The sequence below is a fragment of the Tupaia chinensis genome, unplaced genomic scaffold (genome assembly GCF_000334495.1).
Source record: "Tupaia chinensis unplaced genomic scaffold, TupChi_1.0 Scaffold000644_1, whole genome shotgun sequence".
NCBI classification, from domain to species: Eukaryota; Metazoa; Chordata; class Mammalia; order Scandentia; family Tupaiidae; genus Tupaia; species Tupaia belangeri.
In genome coordinates, this window is record NW_006160165.1 from 4,245,135 (window position 1) to 4,251,373 (window position 6,239).

At 45.5% G+C, this 6,239-nt stretch overlaps 1 long non-coding RNA gene across 4 annotated transcripts in view; it reads right to left on the reverse strand.

The window, feature by feature from the left end:
* LOC114009856 (uncharacterized) overlaps window positions 1-5,734 on the reverse strand; it is a 12,781-nt gene extending 7,047 nt beyond the window's left edge. Inside the window, exons 1-4 of one of the 4 annotated variants that reach the window (XR_003551252.1) lie at window positions 5,634-5,734; window positions 4,943-5,275; window positions 4,037-4,138; window positions 2,947-3,728 (exon numbers count right to left, since the gene is read on the reverse strand). This is a non-coding gene — a long non-coding RNA (uncharacterized LOC114009856). Of the gene's footprint in view, window positions 1-2,946; window positions 3,729-4,036; window positions 5,276-5,633 lie in introns of those variants that run through there. The other 3 variants (XR_003551250.1, XR_003551251.1, XR_003551249.1) reach the window with 3 other exon arrangements.
* Window positions 5,735-6,239: the final 505 nt, after the last annotated feature.

Here is a 6,239-nt window from a genome sequence, read left to right on the forward strand (position 1 = left end):
AGAAAGGACACACTTCTGAGATATTACAAAAGGATGCAAGGTCCCATAGGACTAAGGAACAAATGAGTCTTAGAAATGACCTGTACCATAAGAATTCAGAGACAGGAGACATCAGGAGAGGGTAGAATAGGCCAAAAGGCATCAGAGAGAGGACAGGGTAAAGTTTTCTTCTGAGGCTGGGTCTGGTGGGGACCAGCATTTTGTGGTAAGAGGTTATTCTGAACAGAGGGAATCACATGAGTCGGACAACATGGTCAGAGATCAAAGCAGCACAGACTCCCTACTAGGGATAATAGCATGGTGGGCCATAGGGAGAGAGTGAGGGCAGAAGGCAGGTGAGTCAGAGTCCAGTATATTTGGAAGACTGGACATCAAAGGATTGGTGAAAGCACTATTTTAAGAACATGTAACCCCAAAGCTTATGAAGTTGGTGAGAAAAACCTATGACAAGTTAGCCAGTCCAAAAGCCAAGAAAATGAATGCAGGTGTGAAGAGCTATGGTGATGACAGCTATGCAAATAGAAATACACAGACGGAAGCATGAAAGTTAGTCACAGGTGGAATCAAATATTCAACACCATGTTTTTAAATGCATATGAGTTGAGAATTGCTGCTATCATTCCCAGAAACAGAGAAATCTGGGAGGGAGCTAATTTTAGTAGGAAAAACTGGTTTCAACTGTGTTGAACTTAAGCATAAATCCACCACGGCTTCACACTAGATAACAACTTTAACTTTTACCAAGGAAATTTTATAGTCTGAGACAAAGAGAGGCAAACCATGGCTTGCAGTCCAATCCTGCTAGTTAAACGGTTTTATAAATAAAGTTTTATCAGAGCACAGCTTGCCCACTCATCTGCGTGTTGCCTCTAGCTGCTTGTCACTAGAACAACAGAGCTGAGTAGTTGTGACAGGGACCACATGGCCCAAACCTAAGATATTTACTATCTGGACATTTGTAGAGAAAGACTGCAGACACCCCATTGGAAGTTGTGCAGGGGTAAAGTAGGCAGGAAGGGTTTGTGGTTTCCTGGAGGCTGTCCTTTGATATACCCCTTCAAGATGGAAGACGCTGAGGCCAAGGTGAGCCCACCGTGACACGGGCGCACAATGTAGTGTAGAGAATTGAATAACCATGTCATTCAGATTTCACAAAATGGCAGAAACCCTGAGATGGAAAGTCCCACCCAGCATGCCATGTGCACCTACAATGATGTCAGAAGGGAGGTGAATGAGGTCCAGGAGGGCAGCTAGGTAGCCCTATCCCGGGAAACTCCCAGAGTGTGGTGCTGACAAACACACGTGAGAGAGCTCTCAGTGCAGAGCTCCTGACGTTCTCTTCTCAGGGCCAGAAACACGGGGAGGTGACCTCTTGTGAGGTATTTTAGAGAACAACAGCACTGTATAGCTGTACAAGTTGGGCATATTGTGCAAGGTCTTGGTAAGAGGAGAATCAGAGGTTAGTTTTGGATACTGGATTGGTGGACTTTTTGAAAAGTACATGAAAAAAGGAGTGTGTGCCTGAAATTCAGCTTATCTACAGGGGAGAGGCATTGGCACAGTGCACAGAGAAAGCCCAGAAAAATGTTCTTGGGTGTTGCTTCCTCTCTTTGATCAACCTACCTGGAAAAGCCCATTCAGCCCCTCTTTTCCTGTCTCCAGAGTGCCTGTCATCCTTCAGGCCTTGGCTCACTTGCATTTCTGTAGGGACTGTGGCTCTGCCCCCAGGTGAGGTTAGGCCTTTCTAGTATAATGATAACTAGCACTTAGAGACGACTTACCATGTGTCTGGACCTGCTTCTGGAATTTCATTTGTATTTAATGAGTCTTCCAACAACCCTATGAAATACTGATAATAATCCCTTCTAACAGATGAGCAAACTGAGACACAAAGACATTAGATAACTGAATCCAGGACAACAAGTTTAGTAAGAGGCAGAGCTAAGTATCAAAAGTCCATGTCCATAAATCCTGCCCCTTTCCTCAGGTCGACCAGATGTCCCTGGCAAACAGATAGGCAGGAATTTGTCCCTTCCACTGGATTTTAAGTTTTATGGGAATAAAGATTGTATTGATTCTAGTTCTTAAGGATCCCTCAGCCTCTAGAACATCGCCTAACACATAGCAGGTGCTCCGTGTAATGCATAAATATGTGTAAAGTGAATTGGTAATACCTTGACTTACTTAAGTAAGGGTAAGCGCAATGAAGCAAAATAGATTAAGTAGAGCCATTTGCCTCCTGGCCAGTACACAGCACACAACGTGCAGTGGGGATGTGAGATAGTAATTTAGGGTGGTAAACTACACCTTAACCTTAAAAATTATATTTGCTTGAGGTGGGATTAATGGCTAGAATAGAGAGATAGAGAGCACACAATTTAAAAGAAGCAAATATGCCATTATGGGTTAAATTGTGTTCCCAAAAAGAGATGCTAAAATGTAAAAGCTCCAGTAGCTGTGAATGCCACCTTACTCGGATCTTTACAGACGTACGCAGGTCGTTGGAGTAGGCCTTGACCCATGGTGACTAATGTCCTTAGGAACAGAAGAGAGGGAGACAGGTAGGGGAAATGTCAAGTAGCGGCAAAGGCAGACAGGAGGGCTGCAGCTGCAAGCCCAGGAATGGCCGCTCCAGAAGCTGGGAGAGGCAAGGAAGACTCTCCCCAGGGTCTCACAGGGCACGATAGCTCCGGGACCATCTGTGGGCCCAGTCGCAGTGGCACGTGCAGGAGGGTGCTGATGTGTGACGCTGTGGCCCTAGCTGACTAGGAGGCTGGGACAAGAGGATCATGGTGTTGTAAGAGCCTGTCAAAAAATCCCCTCCCCACAAAAATAAAACCAAAACTAAATACTGCTGTGAGCGGGAAAGTTGGGCGTATTGGGCAGGGTCTGGGTAAAGATCAGCGGTTCTATGAACACAGCAGGGGTACACCACAGATCTCTTACCAAATGAAGGAGAAGGTGAGCTTTGATGGTATGACCCTGGTTCAGCTGCCAAGTCTCACAGTAAAGTGAGAGAGAGAGAGACATTATTGGAGACTTCACTGTGCACCTGTCAGACTGAAGGCAGAATATCTGGCTCATCGTGGTGACAATCCCCAGGTTTTGAAAATAGCACGAAGGTTGACTACTGGTTAATGAAGATGAAGAGATGGGTCCTTCTGGAAGCAGAGACCAAAAAGCAAAGGTTTCCCAAAGTCACACACAACCAGGGCATTAGCAAGGCCGCTGGGAGGGTCAGAGAAAAGGAGGCAGATTCCCCAGTGAGGCTGGCAAGGCGGCCCTCCCAGATGCAATTCTGACTCACATGAAGGAAAGCCGGGCGTGCCTGAGGACAGGAGGCTGGCTGCCAGGCTCCGCAGTTCACGTGCGTCATTTATAAGATGGGCGTGTGTCCAGAGATAAGGGCAGGAGAAAAACAGGGTCTCTGAAAGCACCGCCTCGAGGCTAAAGTTCCAAAGAACTTCAGTCACAAAACGATACAGGCTGCGTTGGGAACCCAGAGCCGCCGAGAGGTAGAACAGAAGGCAGGGAGGAGAGTGGGCTCTGGAGTCGTCGCATCTGTGTTTGGCTCAAGTCTTTGTGCTTCGCCTCCTGGTGACCTTGGGTGCTTCGGACCTGCATATGCTCTGGCTTGGTGGTCATTTTTGTTTCTAAACACCAATGACGAGCGTGTCTGCCTCAGAGGGTCGCTGTGACTGAAGTGTGCTTGATCCTTGCAGGGACCACTGCAGAGACATCGTTACCACCGTTAATCATTAGAAAAATTAAAAGCACGGTTAGAGAGCATTTAAAAAGAAAAGCATAAACAGCTACAGATTAGTATGACAGTATGATAAATACACCCGCACAGGCCCCCTTAAAAAGAAAACAGGTAAACAGTACACCAAAATGGTAAATTTTCAATATTCAGCTGGTAGGTAATAATAAACTGGGACATGATCAGAAAACAACCAGACATTGAGGAACCATTGAAAATGAAACGAGAAAACAAACAGATACGGAGGATTCATCTCACAGCGAGGGTAATCCTTACCGTGCAGAGTTGCAGGGGCTATGCTTGGAGTCATGGGTGGAAGTTACAAGGGCAGATTTCAGGGCGCTGCAGCCGTGTCCTCCTGGTGTCTGCCTGAACTCTCTGAAGGAGGAGTGATGTGTCCCGTCAGTTCTTGGTGTCCTAAGTTCTGCCCTAGAGGAGTTACACTTAGTATCTCACTTCCTATCATAGGGGGCTGTGGATGGGGGCGGAGGGAGAGTCCCAGGAGACTGGAGGACTTCTCAAAGAAATTTTGTAAGGAAACCTCATGCACAAAATGGTAACAAACCACGGAATCTCAAATGTCCTTCCAGAACTCATGGGCTTTGTTCTCTGAGCACCAACAGAGATGGGGCACAGAAAACGAAAGATCAGCAACCAACAGTGGCTCAAGCAAGTGGGTTCACGTTGAGACCAGAGCAGGGGGACCTCATGGGACATGACTGTGTGTACATACCCACTTGAGGGCTCTTTCCTATGGCAGGGCTGTTACACACAGCAGAGAAAAGTGCTTCCCAGGGAAAAGCCCACCTACGATCCTTCAGAACTGTATTTGCAAAAGAAAAGAACATACATCCTTAGGGGGGAAAAAAGTTATTCTGAAGCATAAAGAGTGTTTAAGAGGGCATGTTGCTATTTTCTGCCCTTCCATTCTGTGTTCCCTCACCCTGCCTTTCTTCCATTCACTCGTGTATTTTTTTCTTCACGGTTGGAAGGTTCTGGAGCCCAGGTGCTCTGTTGGTTGTGCTGTTCTGTGTTGTCATTGCTCATAGAAACTTACCACCTGAGCACAGTCCCGGGATGCAGAGGCATGCCAGGAGAAAAGGTGTGAGCACTCCCCCTTTCCTCTTCCCACTGACAAGGCAACCCCGACACCATCACCACTGGGGGCCATCTGGTTCTCACTTTCATGGTAGTTTCCTCACATAGCGAAGGCCTGCTCTCCTTCTGGTTGGTCCACACGTTTCTTTATTGCAATTTATTTGCAGGCACTCTGAGCTTATTCTCCTCTTTTGTACCAAAAAGTCCGCTAATAATCCTGCCTATCCCACAGCGGATGATTAAGCGGAGGAAGGAAATCATCTTATGTGACTCATAAGGGGTCGTCAATGTAACTCCTCAAGCTAAACTTCAGAAACCTTCTGTGCCACAGAAAATTACTGGAAATATTTGCATAGTCTTCCAAGTAGGCCATTTGAGACGGTCACATGCCCTGGGCTGTATTACATTCCAGCACATCTGTAAGAAAAAGAAAGCAAGCCTTTCTTTACTGTGAGTGGCACAGTTTTATTCGTAGGCTATTCTGATGAAGCAACTGTTTGTTTGTTTGTTTGTTTTTTATTCCCAGAATGGGCTTAGCAGTCTTTCTGTCCTGCTCTCATGGCTAATTGCACTCTCATTTGCAGAAGAAGGGAAAATACAGCAGGGAAACATGATGTCATGTTACAGTAGCTTCTGGGAATCCCACATAAAACAGAGAATGGAATGAAAGAAGCAGGTGAGAATGCTAAGGGCACATGGATTATGGGTGTATGTACATTAGCAGCCGGGAAGTGCGTGGGTAACCCGTGCCACGTAGCTAGATGCAAAGTGTTACCTGGAACTCGGAAGGAGGGCCCTTCCTCCTCTGCCATCACTCAGCTGCCTTATGCTTGCCATCTAACTTTGAAAGATGCGATGTCCTGCTGCATTTCCTGCCCCTTGTACAAACCTGCTATCAAAGGTATAGAACATTTTTGTTTATGATAGTTTAGGATTAATCATTGACCAAGGACACGAGTCCTTTGTACCTATTATTGTCAAGCATTTGTTTGGACTGTGTTTGACCCTTTGTACCAAGTGGTCTGTGCTGGAAGTATTTGAAAACAACCTAGTTGGTTCACAGAACCCACCGACATCTCATGGTTCTGTTGTTGTGACATAAGAGAAATCAAAGTTGTGATTTCTGTCACAATATCAAATTCCTTGTCGCCCCAAGAGTGGTAGATTTATCTGGACTTACTTATAGCCATTACAAAGTGACAGTTTAAAAATTATTTAAGGAAAATGAAAATAAATCCGTTGATTATGTTTATAGTACTGTTTTTGACTGGATCAATATGCAGTATATTCAAGATAGGAAAATTCATTTGGTATGCTGTAATGATACACAGTGATTAAATGTATAAAATTTTAAAAAATTTCAGGAAACAAACATTAAGAA